The 14,401-nt window shown below is 39.4% G+C and overlaps 1 protein-coding gene across 1 annotated transcript in view; it reads right to left on the bottom strand.

The window, feature by feature from the left end:
- atrnl1b (attractin-like 1b) overlaps positions 1-14,401 on the bottom strand; it is a 904,204-nt gene that overhangs the window by 195,247 nt on the left and 694,556 nt on the right. The window lies entirely within an intron of this gene.

The following is a 14,401-nucleotide window of genomic DNA, read 5'->3' as shown; positions in this document are numbered from 1 at the left end:
TATTGACTTGTTGGAAAAACTGGTAATGAATGAGTTAAAGGTCTATCTGAAAGAAGGTTCTGATCAATCTTTCAGCAGATCTTTTTCCCCAAAGAATTAATTTACTGAAGAAAGATTCTTTTCATCCACAATCAATATGAAGCAAGAGTTGACTTTAATTTCAGAGACTTACACTGTAGGGAATCCAAACTGGACAAAATCCTTACAATATTTTTCACTTAATGTGTAAAGGGCTTATGTTAAATATCTACCATTAAGTAGCTTGTGACTGAATGCTTTAGAGTTGCTTTAAAAAGGTACTTAAAGCTTTTAAACCTATCTTAAAAGCTATTTAATTCTCCCTAAAGAAAAGGCAGACACTATTCCTGTGCCTTTCATTTAATCAAGTGGATCTAGAAAAATCCGAAAAAAAGTGATAATTTTGCTATTAGCAACGACAGTCACTTCCATGATAGCTACCTTGAAAACAAAAGTCATCACTTGAACAATATGTATAGGTTTCAGGCAAGTAGTTGATTAGAAAAGCTTTTCCACTTTAAGTTCTGCAGAATTTTCTCAGGGCTGTGTAATCTGAAGCTTGTATTGACTGGAATTAAATAAAAAGATTAATGATCCAAGCTTGAGTTATTTTCAAATGTTGCAAAGGTAGTCTATAATCCATGATGTTTTCAGAAAGGAAGGTCACAAGAGGCATAATATTGCCCAACAATAAATCACTTTGCCCTCAGTCACTGAAAGAATTGTCACAAAACTTCTGCAAAGTGCAGACAATACCAACCCTTTTAAAAATATTCCACCATGGTTTACTGTCTTGACTGAGTGTGGTATTGTCTTTTTAAAATCAAGGACCTTCCTAAAGAGAAATATGATCTAATGGCATATGATAAGTGATTATTCTCCTTTAGATTCTCCTGAGAGAAAATGACACTTCCCAATGATCACAGCTCTTTAATAACTTTATGCATATATATTTCCAATGATGATCACAACTAACATCCATTGCTATCCTCAGGAGTAACATTCTCAATGCTCTGAGAAAGGGCCACCAGACACAAAACATTAACTTTGATTTTGCTGAGTTTTTCCAGCAACTTCTGTTTTTGTATCTGATTTACATCTGCAGTTCTTTTGGTTTTTATTTCCCAATAAAGTGTTGGAATTGGATGGTAGACCATATAAAAAGAAAAATTTGTTTGAAGTAGATAACTAAACTCTAGTTCTAATAAATAATATGGAAAAATTCCAAACAATTAGTGCTTGCACTAGTGCATCTAGTTAATTAAAGGAAAATGTTCCATGACAACAAACTTTCATTTAGAAAGAGAACATTTCAAAGAAGTTCACAAAGACATAAGACAAAAATAAACTCTGACGGAATTTGAATGACATGGGATTACTGCTTGTTAAATGCTTTGTTGACAGCCCAATTTGCCTCATTAACATTCAGCTTTGTAACTTACCAAACTCACTGAACAAGCTAGCCTTTCAGAAAACCCGACATGGAAACCAAAACATGTGCCTGGTGAACTGAGCTCACTTTTGATCCAAGGAATCTCCATGTTGGACATGGGGCAACAAAATCTAAAGGCACACTCCACTGGCACCAGTCAGGGACACCCGACACCTGATATGTACCAGTCTCTAAAAATCCTCATGGTATACTGCATATAAGATGTTTTTGCAATTCAATGCTACACCTCAGGTTACACCTGCAACTATCATTGTAATGCAGCAGGGACACTGTGCATTCCTAGCTCATGGACATGTCTGGGCTCATTGCTTGCTATCATAGTGCTTAAGCATTCTGGCCCTGTCAGAGCATCCCTGCTAATGCATTGGCTTTTTGTAATTTGCTCCCTCAGCCAGAGGTACCAGGTTCCTCTTACTGAGGTCTTGCCATGCCATTTAGCACAGACACCGAGGCTGGAAGCTTGTCAGAGTTGCCAGCAGATTTTGTCGAGTCAAAGGGGATAGATTTCACTCAGGGCTTCCCAGCAAAGTCAAGAGCAGCCTTCGATACTAATTCAGGAGCTTGAAAATAGTCAGTCAGCCATTTGGGATGGTCAGAGTTAGAATTCTCTCTACTTAAGGGGTGAAAAGCCTAATGTTAACTCATCCCCCAAAATGAGTAGGCAGCACAGAGGCTGTACAGGATTCATGGTAGTGGAGGCTGGTGTGAAGACAGTGAGTGAGAAAAAATCTAAGAATTATTGAGAGAGGTAGAGCATGAGCCTCAATAGGAGATAGGTAAAATAACAGAGATAGGGAGAATCACAGAGGCATAGAGATGTACAGCACCAAAACAGACACTTCAGTCCAACTCGCCCATGTCAACCAGATATCCTCATCTAATCTAGTCCCATTTGACAGCACTTGGCCAATATCCCTTTAAACCGTTCCTATATATGTCTCCATCCAGATGCTTTTTAAATATTGTAATTGTATCAGCCTCCACCACTTCCTCTGGTAACTCATTCCACACATGCACCACCTTTGCATGAAAACATTCCCCCTTGGGTGCCTTTAATCTTTCTCTTCTCACTCTAAGCTTATGCCCTCTAGTTCTGGACTCCCCCAACCCAAGGAAAAGACCTTGTCTATTTACCCTATCCATGACCCTCATGATTTTATAAACCTCTGTAAGGTCACCCCTCAGCCTCTGACGTTCCAGGGAAAACAGCCCCAGCCTATTCAGTCTCTTCCTATAGCTCAAATCCTCCAATCCTGGCAACATCCTTGTAAATCTTTTCTGAACCCTTTCAAGTTTCACAACATCCTTCCTACAGGAGGGAGACCAGAATTGCACACAATATTCCAAAAGTGGCCTCACCAATGTCCTGTACAGCCGCAGCATGACCTCTAAACTCCTACACTCAAGTAGTCTAACCAATAAAGGAAAGCATACTAAATGTTTTCTTCACTATCCTATCTACCTGGACTCCACTTTCAGGAATCTATGAATCTGCACTCCAAGGTCTCTTTATTCAGCAAGACTCCCCAAGACCTTACCATTAAGTGTATAAGTTCTGTCCTGACATACCTTTCCAAAATGCAGGGTGAGGTATTAGAGAGAAGATGGCAGTGAACTGGAGAATATTAGCAACTTTCTTCCTACATTGCTGGGCATTCCTCCAGATGACTAAGACTGTACTGACCCAAGCGGCAATTTCAGACCAGGCTGGCATTGTTTGGTGTCATTACCTCCTCTGTTGGTCTTGGAGAAAGAGGAAATCTCTGTGACACATCATTCAGCAGGATCTCCAGGTCCCTGCCCATACAGCAGGGCACCAATTTCCCCTGGTCTATCATTTCTGGGACAGTCAGAGACTTTGCAGTTCTGGATTGACAGAGTTTGTCTGGATGCACAATGGACACGGGTGGAAGAGGTGTTGGTGAATTCAGGCTATCCATTGAGTGGTGTTACATGATAAGATGGGACTGGAATTGATCATGATGGAGGTCCCACGGGCAGACTCGATTGTTCATAAGATGAGTTTGGTAAGATATGGTGAGAAATCTTGCTAGGCCTTGCAGTGGATATTCCTCCAAAAAATTCAACAGAAATCAGGCTTAGCCAAAAAAAACAAACATAAAGCCTTCCGACTCAAGAAAGAATAAATTAGGGTGCTGACCAAAAGCTTGGATTAAGAGGTGGATTTTAAGAATGCAGCTTAAGAAATGTCCACAATTGGAGCAGCATGGGGATTTAAGGAGCAATTCCAAACAGCAAGGCTCAGCATCATCAATTTCTGGCTGCCTACACAGTTTAAAGGAGGAAGGGTCGAGACATAGAGGTGGAGAGAGATATTAAAGAGAAGCAAGGAAGAGACTTTCACAGGAGCTTGTAAGCCTTAATATTGGCGGCACAAAGTGATCAGGAGCTAGTTTAATGAATTAGGAATGAAGGATGAGTGAACCCTCAGTATAGAATAGATACAGACAGCAGAATGTGCAGTGCAGACAATGATGGACAGGAGGCTGATAGTTGTGGTAAAGCATGGATGAGGATAGCCACTCTTCAGGGCTAACTAGAAGATTCCTGTTTATAAACAATAGTACATTTACTGCATTACAGCAACAATTTACGGATTAAATGAATACTGTCCACATTATTTTAGAGACTATGAGGAGCACATTTCCTTCTCGTCCAAGCCTGACCAGCTTCTACTCAGCTCAGTCAAATCTTCCCAACAACATCACATCTGGTGGGGCCCATGCACATATTCATGTATAACATCTTTCAGACTCTTGTACAACATCTTTTGTGTCTCCATTAGTATTTTTTTTTCATAAGACTAGTATTGTTATTTCTTTTTGCATAGCTACATTTATCATTCCTCCATCTCCCTCCAATCTTTAGTTTTACAAGTGCAGACAATCTGGTGTATTCTATGGAATTGTACCTTCGATTTGTGTCAGCGGAGTCTGAATCCTGCCTGTACATCTGTGCTGAGGCAGTCACGTTTATTACATTAACCTTTTCGTATTTTGGACCATCACCTTCCTGCACGGCTATGAAATTATTGGTGAAATCTGCTTGTTTGTTTCACCACTCGTGTTATCTCAAGACGCATTCTTACTTGATGGGATACTCTTTGTTATTGTTGAGGTTCTTATTTGGTAGATGGGTAAGTCAGCCAATTTTTTTGAAATTCGCCCTTTCCAGTCACCTAAGGCCCTAATGGCAGACTTAGATTAGACAGTTATGTTAAGTGGCAATTTGACTAAATTCAGTTTCAAGTACTTTCAAGTGTAATGTTTCAGTTTTACCTTTATCTTTGCACTTGCTTCAAAGTTTGTTGGAATCGTCAGCTTTGAACACAATGGAAAGTATTTCAGATGAACCAGCTATAGTTTTTCATCTCACTTAGGGAATGAAACAATTTTTTTATTCCAATATAATCGACCTAAGAGTACTCTGATTTTGTTTAGGTTCCACTGTTATATAGTTGCAGGTGTGTACTGTACCTTTAAGAAAGAGTGAAAGCTGGCAAGGACTAACTGAAAGCACAGAGTATGCTGAACAATTTAAAAATGTAACATTTGGTTATGAAACAAATAGCTGGAGCTGCGTTGCCATGGTACACAACAAATTTGAATTTGGCCAATCAGTTTAAGTTATCCCCCAAGATATCCAAAATCCAATCAAATTTGAATTTTAATGTTTTGATGACATCAAACCAATGAGATGGTTTGACGTTTTGGGGTATATGAAATCAGGTATTTGAACAGTTGGGGAGAACTACAAAGAACGACAAAGAGCAGCCAAGTACCAACCGACTGCTAGCAAGATAGCTCTCTGAAAGATATCTGTCCACAAGAAATTTGTGCAGCAGAAGGCTGAAGAAAAGATGACCCAGGAAAATCTACAGAGGAAAATCTACAAAGGAGAATTGAACCAGCTGACTGGTTTAGAAATGTGATTTTTTTGAAAATATTAATCGGGGTTTTGTCAGACCAATATTGTAGAGTGGGAGATAAAAGATAGATTTAAGTGAAAAGAGTTCTAAGTAGTTATCTAATGTTTTCTTTTGGAATTAAAGAATAAAATTGTTAATTTTTTCTTTAAATTGTGATATTTGGTATAGTTCTTTGCCACTTGAAATGTAACAGATTATGGCGCAAGATGAACTTTTCTGCGTGTTTGGTTTAAATTAGCAGAGGGGTTTACCCCATGTCATAACACCACCATGAATATAAACAGAGCAAAATTTTCTATAAGCTTTTCTCTGGTTTTGATGTTTAACTTCTTTCACCTTTTCAATGAAATTAAAGTGAATTCACGATGTTCAACACAGGAATAAATATTTTTGGTTGTAAAATAGATATAAGGTTTCTAGTATTCATACTGTTGAAGATTTCTTTTTCATTCATTCTAGGGAAGGATGATGCACAGTGAAAATGTCACTGGACTAGTAATCTAGAACCCCAGCTAAAGCTCTGGGGACATGGGTTCGTACAGTGAAATAAAATCTTAAATAAAAAAGAAACAACACTATAACTACTGCCAATTGTTGTAAAACTCACTTAGTTCAGTAATGCCCTTTATGGGAGGAGGTCTGTCTTCCATACTTGGTCTGGCCTGCATTTGATTCCATAGAGTCATACGGCACAGAAAGAGATCCTTCGGTCTAACTTGTCCACGCCGACCAAGGTTCCCTAACTAAACTAGTTCCACTTACCTGGTTTGGCCCTTATCCCTCTAAATCTTTTCCATTCATGTACCTGCCCAAACGTCTTTTAAATGTTTTTAATTGCACCTGCGTCCATCACTTTCTCTAGTTGTTCATTCCACACACAATCCACCTTCTGTCATGAAAACATTGCCCCTGCTGTCACTTTTAAACCTTTTTCCCCTCACCTTAAAAATATGCCTCCTAGTTTTGAACTACCCAACCCGAGGGAAAAGGGCTTTTCTATGCACTATATCTACACCCCTCATGATAAAACCCCTAAAAGGTTACCCCTCAACCTCCTGCGCTCCACTGAAAAAAGTCCCTGACTCTCTAGCTTATTATTAACTCAAACCCTCTTGTCCTAGCACCATTCTGGTAAATCTTTTCTGAACCGTCTCCAATTTAATAATATCCTTCCTATAGCAGTGCGACCGAGACTGTTCACGTATTCCAAAAGTTACCTCACTAATGTCCTGGACAACTGCAAAATGACATTCCAACCATACTCAATGGTCTGAGCAATGAAGGCTCCAGATCATATCAATGTGGTTGACTTTTAACTGCCCTCTAAAATGCCACTGAATGTCAAGGGATATTGGTTAGATTCTCTTGCATTGAAGATGATTATTACCTAGCATTTGTGCAATGTGAATTTTACTTGCTATTTGTCAGACCAGACCTGGATATTGTTCAGGTATTGCTACATTTGGATATGGACTGTGTCATTACTTGAGGAATCACAAATAATGCAGAACATGATGTAATCATCAGTGAACATCCTGACCTCTGACCTTATGCTGGAGGGCAGGTCATTGATAAAGCAGCTGAATATGGTTGGGTCAAGAATATTACTTTGAGGAACTCCTGCAGAGAAGTCCTGAAGCTGAGATGACTGACCTTGACCAACCAGACGCATCTTTCTTTGTGCTAAGTATGACTTGTTTGTAACATATCTTTCATGTTAAGTGCAATGGATCTGAATCATGTCTTGAAGCTTCTATCACCCATAGGCTGAGGCTCGAGGATCTTGTGGTGCAGCGGTAGTGCCCCTTCCTCTGAGCTAAGAGTCCCAGGTGCAGGTCCCACTTGCTCCAGAGGAGATTAATAACATATTTGAACAGGTTGATTAGAAAATATCTCAACCGAAGCTTGCTGTATGACAAATCATGACATTTGCTCCCACATCTGAATTTAAACTTGTGAGGTGCCCATTGACATAAATGTCTGCATGCACAATCTTTGATCTGGGTGACTGATCTCCCTGAGGAAAACTTTGGGTTTATCATCCACTGCAGACTGCTCTACTTCATTTATCTCTTTTACTTTTCAGTGTTGTGTCCTGCATTGACATATTTTCTGAAAGTGGCAAGATATTTCTTACAGTAAAAAAAATGATTTTTAAGGTTTATATTGTTTGTGATTTTACTGTTTCTTTGCTCCTTAGAGTTAGCAAGAAGGCTTACTGTATGATGTCTGTCTTACCTGCTGCATTGGCCTATCTGTTATGGATTTTGTACCTGAACAAAGGAATACAATCCTAACTTTATCTACTCCTCTTAGGATTTTCCTTCTAGATCTCTGCTTTACTAACAGTCTCTAACTATTTTCTCGAGAGTTTGAGCATCTTTGAACTGTAATTAACTGAACAAAGGCTCGTTGGATAATGCCTGCAACAATCCAATCTCTTATAAATTCTAGTTTAAATTCACCATAGTTGTACCTCCCCATTGGCCTGTAGAGATCAATCACTTATGGATTCTCCTGGACAATGTTCTCTATAATTTTTCTGGTGCCTGTGCAGACTGCTGAGTAGGTTGAACAATGTATTTAAGCTAGAGAATCCATTCAGTAGATGTCATACGGCAAATATTTGCAGTGTGCTTTTTGAGGATGTATTATTAGTAGACTATTAATCCAAACACTCAACTAATGTTCTGGGGATGTGGATCCAAATTCTGCCATGGCAGTTGGTGTAATTTAAATTCAATAAAAAAATCCTGGAATTAGAGTCTATTAATGACAATGAAGCCATTGTTGATTGTCATAATAACTCATGTGGTTTATTAATGTTATTTAGGGAAGGAAACCTGTCATTCTTTACCTGATCTGGCCTACACACAACTCCAGACTCTAAGCAAAGTGGTTGATTATTAATTGCCCTCTTGAGCTACATGATCAAGGGACTATTAAGGATAGGCTGTAAATGTCGGTTCATCCCACGAATGAATAACAAAAACTATTAAAAGTGCACTTTTAAGTTATTTTAGTTATAAGTCTTCCACTTGCTAAAATAAACAAAATTGTTTCGTTTGGTTCAAAAATCTGGTTTCAAGCTATGCCCTGTATACCAAGAATAATACTCCACCAAAAGGTGCCCCTAGTAATTTCTTCACTACTCGTTGGCAGCTTTTCATGCCTATCATTATTTACTGTGCAATAATGTATATCATAATCATGTATATTATAATATTTTGTCTAGATGTATTGCACAACTTAATTTGCATCAAATTGTCCAAGTGATCTATTTTCATTCTATTTCTGGATTTAATCAAAATCATTAGGCTAAATACACTCTCACAGTGAGCATTCAATACTTACAATGTTATGCGAAAGTCAAGAATAGAATTCTTTTGAAACTAATTGTCTTTTAGGGCATAGCTCACAAGTTACTCAATGTCTGAATGAAATCTGTCTTGACTTTTTCCACAATGACAAATCTGAAATCAGAGTATGGTTCACATATCTTTGAGGCCATCCTCTTGTAATATTTGGACATAAGGAATATTTTGATATCAGTTGTACAACACAGTGTTTTCCCAATTCATAACAAGTCATCTTGGTCATTGCAGCCTGATGAAATGCATGCCACCCCATTAATTCCTGTTCTGGAATTCTGCTATCCAGTTGTTGAATAAGTTGAAGAATTGCAGCCATGTTAACATTACTGACTACAGTGGCCAGAACCTTTGCAACTTCATCACTCCAATAAAGACGTTTACTTAGACACTGAGTCTTCATTTCATCAAGCTTGGCCTTTACAAATTACAATGCTTCAATTGTGACAACTTGTATAACAATGCCGATTCATCTAAAATATCAATCAGAATTATTAATGCAATGTAATATTGTAGCTTTGTGAGTACTTTCAGGCAATATTTATTGGATTGTTGTAATTATTCACTTTTGCTCAGCAGTAGTTGATCAAGATATTGTTTTGCATTAGTGCACTTAATGCAAAATGCCTTGACAGCCATCTTAATTCACTGAGAAGTCCAAATGCCACTGCATCACCCTCTGTGACTTTGGTAAGTACTTTGAATTGTCCTTTTGCCAAAGATAATCTGCTGAACATTGTAAACATTGTTCTTAGATGTATTGTGCATAATTAAGACTTGTTTCAAATATCATCCATTCCAAGATCTTCTCTGAGCAACAAAATGCTGTTTCGACCAATGTTCGATTTGATGTTGCAAAACTGCTGCTACTTCACTTTTCTTTCCAAGCATAACAGAAGCTCTGTCTGCTGTAAACATCACCATCTTCTGTAAATCAAGATGACTGTTAATACAAAACTGCTTTATTGCTATTACAATGGAGTTGCTACTGCAAATAGTCAGTTTCGAAATACTTGCAAAGACAGTCCTGATTCTTCTGATTTTGGTTGCAACTTAATATGCAAATTTCTTTTTTTTGTACTGTAATGTCTGTGTTTTTGTCTATTATTAACATGAGAAAACATGATTTGCACACTTCATTCAGACACGGGTCTGAATGACTAAGTTAATGCAGACCAAAAATTCAAAGGTGTAACTGTTACTGCATCAGCTTTCATTAATTGCCGTGTACTTCACCAGATGTTCAAGAATGCCTTCCACGGAAACCATGGCCGCAACCATTATTATTGCGACATCATCATCAGAGACTTCCACCATGAGAATGGCCTTTTTTGTGCTACAAATCCACCCTTATCTCATGATCTGATCCTTTGGCCAGCATATAAAAAAAATTCACCTCTATTGTGGTTTTGTAAATTAATAAAGGAATCTATGCGCATGTCTAAGATCAAATACACTTTAGGCAGTCTAATTTCCATCTGTATCTTTTTCTTCTAGTGCTGAACTTGCCTCAGAACAATTTGCGTCAGAGCAAATAGCACAAAGGTCATTGTCAGTTTCACAATGAGTGAAAATATCACAGATTTGTATCCTCTGTTTTTGTTCTGAAGATGGCACTTCAGTTTCACCTACTTGGAAAGCCATTCCTTTTTGATGCACACACAAAAGTTATTTTTTTAAGGAGTTTGAAAACTCATTTGCTTTTCTTTGGAACATTTTCTTGATAAGATATTTTTAAACTAGTTGCAAATCTATGAAAGGAAACTTTAACCTGCTACTTGATTAACTCTTGAGATAGTAAACTCCAAGCTCAGAGAACTTCCAAGATATAGGTGGCCTCTTCTTTGGCCCCAAATCAACCTCCCAGTACTTGCCTGAACAGGACTTGCATTTGATCAGAAGCTGGAGCTCCGAGGCCACAGACATGGCTGCATAAGTACTGAGCACCGACCAATTGTTTAGAGTGTGAGCTTGCATGTCATGTTGTTGAAGCTGTGGAAGATCATGGGGCGTGCACTATTTTTCTTCCTGAAGGACGGCCAAATACACGCACAGCTTACTGGAAATGTAGTATCTTAGTTTTGCATCCTTCTATTGAATCTTGCCCTTTCAAGAATTTTATCAGTTCTGAGTATTTTTATGTATATATTTATTGAAACTTTTATTTGAATCTTTTGCAAAAAAAAGCCAAAAATAAGTTATAAAAGTACAGAGTACAGAAAAGTAGAAATACTATCGTACTGTTGTGGTTCTGTTCGCCAAGCACAACAACGAGCACTCGAGCTACAAATCTTCTCACAAACTTTGAATGCTATCGTACTATTATATTACGGTAACATCAACAATAAACTGCCTACTATTTTTCAAGAGTACAGTCATCTCATATTTAGTTAACTTAAACCAAACCAGCACAATCTCACATTAAATAAAATAACATTAAATTAAATTACAATCCACATGAGAGTGATTTTGTGTTCCTAACTCCCACCTTCGGTGCCATTATTTCAGGGTCTTTTCAGATAGCCTCTGCCAGTGGTTCAAGTACCAAGGTAAACAGTAGTAGCGACAGGGGGCATCCTGGTCGGCTGCCCCTCCTCACACCAAAATTGCTTGATTTAACCCTATTCATGATAACCACCACCTTGGGGTCTTTATATAACACTGCCACCCACCTGACGAAGACCCCTCCCAGACCAATCTGCTCCAGAACAGCGAAGAGATACAACCATTCCACCCAATCAAAAGCCTTTACTGCATCCAGGGAGACCACCAAACGTGGAATCATTCTCTGTTAACATATTTGCACTATATTCAATGACTGCCTAATATAGTTGGAGGAACTGCAGCCCTTGATAAAACCCATCTGATCCTCTTTTATAATAATGGGCAGCACCTGCTCCTGTCTCACAGCCAACATTTTTGATAGAATTTTAAAATCCACATTCAACAACGAGATGGGTCTATATGACGAGCAATCCTTGGGGTCTATCCCTTTCTTTAAAATAAGGGAGATATTAGTCTCCCTAAGAGAGGGAGGAAGACAATCCTGGCTATACGAATGACTATACACCTCCAGCAGTGATTCAGCTAACAAGTGTATGAACTCCTTGTAAAACTCACTCGAGAACCTGGCTGGACTGGGTGCCTTACCACCTTGGAGCGGCCTTACCGCCTCTTGCACCTCCTGTACTGTCAGGGGAGCATTTAAAAGGGATGCCTGATCTGCGTTTATACTGGGGAGGTCCAAGTTATCAAAAAAAGGATTCCATTCTCACTTCTCCATCCCCACAGTCCTCCAACCAGTATAACTCTGCATAGAACTCCCAGAATCTGGCATTGATCTTCCTCAGTTCATGAGTGACATTGCCAGTTCTCTCCTTGATAGACACAATGGACTGTGGAGCACTCTTCTTCCTAGCCAGGTAAGCCAGCTATCTACCAGGCTTATCCTCATATTAAAACAGCCTTTGCTTTACCCCCTCCTCTCCAATTGGGTGAGCGCTGAGTCCACAGCAGCCCGAAGAGCTGTGACCCATTGCAATTTGACCACGGATGGTCTGGTATAATATGCCGATTTGGCTGCCTTCAGCTGGGACTCAAGCATCTGCTGCTGCACCCCTCTCTGCCTCCTTCTCATTGTCGAGTATGAAATAATTATAACCCTTAAGAATGCTTTGATGGTCTCTCAGAGCACTGGTGGATTACTGGCCGTACCCTGAGTGATGTCCCAAAACGCCCTGACCTTCTTTGCAGTATACTATACAAAGTTGTCATCCTTCAACAGAAACAGATCCATGCGCCAGTGCCACATGCCTACTCTACTACCTTTGGTCCTAACATCTAAACATACTGCTGCATAGTCCGAAATAGTTATGCTCCCAATTCTGTAGCTAACACCAAGTCCAAACAAACTGCCGGAACAAAGAACATATCAATTCTTGTGTGGCACTTGTGCTGGTTGGGGAAAAAGCTAAAGTCCCTCCCATTCAGGTGGAAGCATCTTCACACATCCATTAACCCGAACTCCTCACTCCACTAACTGTCTGGCCTGCCGAGATGTACCCTCCAGGGTCCATGAGACGGTTAAAGTCTCCTCCTACATTTGTACGGCACACCTCAAAAGCCATTAATTTAGAGACTGCATCAACTAAAAATTTGAGAGGATGCACCAGGGGACAGTAAACGTTGAGGACGCCATACTCTTCCCCATATATCAGCACCTTGAGAATCAGCACCATCCATACCCATCCTTTGATTTGATCTGTCATCTGACATGGGAGGTTCTTTTGCACCAGTATGGCCACTCCTCTGCTTTTGGAGTTAAAGGAGGAAAAGAATACCCTATTGTATCCCCCTGCTGTAACTTCAGATGTTCCCCCTCAGTCAAATGTGTCTCTTGCAACAGTGCAATGTCAACCTTTTCCTTCTTAAGATTTGAGAGCACCTTTTTCCTTTTAATGGGGGAATAGCTCCTCTTTATATTCCAGGTGCACCACCTGAACAGATCACTAGCCATGACCGCACACCGCATGCCGCAGTCCCGCGGGAGAAAGAAGCCAATTCAATGTACAACGAGTGGAGAAAAAACAGACTTTATCAAATTTAAAAACTATTCCTACAAACACTACCAAAACTACTAAAACTAAAAAAACTAACTTCTACTCCTAACTTAAACAAATAAACACAAAAAACACAAATTTCCAGAGATCTTTCCCCCCTTGCCTATATGGGGCATTTACTCCCAACCTCACAACCATCCTAACACCTTCCAGTTAAAGCCGTGCACCAAACCCAGGCAATGGAAAAAACATATTATTATTCACACTCCAACAAGTTAACAAAGGACACCCATCCCTCCCCTTCCTCAGCTTAACCCCACATATTTTTACAGCAAAGGAGTAACCACCCTCACCCAGCAAAACAGAACAATAGAATAACTAATAACCACTAAACAGATATAATATAAAACATATTGGATTTTACACCAAAGCAATACCAAGCCTATAAAGCCCAAGAGCCCAAAAGAGAAAAGAACAAAGAGAGAAAATTTTAAAAAATTATATTATGCCATTGTCCACACTCCTCTTTTGCTTCTTGCTCCTCAGTCAAAGTCTATCATTTCAGAGAGTTCAAAAATTCTTTTACTTTTTCAGCCAAATCGAAGTTGTAGACAGTTCCCCCATAATTGAAATGTAGCACTGTCGGGTACCTCAGAGAATACTGAATGTATAAGTCTCTTAATTTTTCTTTACATCATCAAAAACCTTCTTTTTCTTAATTAGGGCCCCAGAAAAGTCATGAGAAAGCATTATTTTCAAATATTTATAAGTCAAAGCCTGTGGATCTCTTCCCAGTCTTCTGACCGTTTCTATTATTAGATGCTTTTCTTTGTAATGCTAGAGTCGCACTAGGACCAGGTGGGGGGCTAGGCTGGCCCAGACCTGCGCATCACGATCCGGTAGGCCCGCTCCACACTCACCTGGCCTGACTCAATTTCCAGCAACCCCGGAAGCCACTTCTCAAGGAAATCAGCAAGGTTTTCACCTTCTTCACACTCAGGTAAGCCCAAGATCCGTAGATTTTTTTCTCTGACCTCGATTTTTGAGAGCA

Source organism: Hemiscyllium ocellatum, chromosome 22 (genome assembly GCF_020745735.1).
Source record: "Hemiscyllium ocellatum isolate sHemOce1 chromosome 22, sHemOce1.pat.X.cur, whole genome shotgun sequence".
Lineage (NCBI taxonomy): Eukaryota > Metazoa > Chordata > Chondrichthyes > Orectolobiformes > Hemiscylliidae > Hemiscyllium > Hemiscyllium ocellatum.
This window is presented reverse-complemented; position numbering and strand designations above follow the sequence as displayed.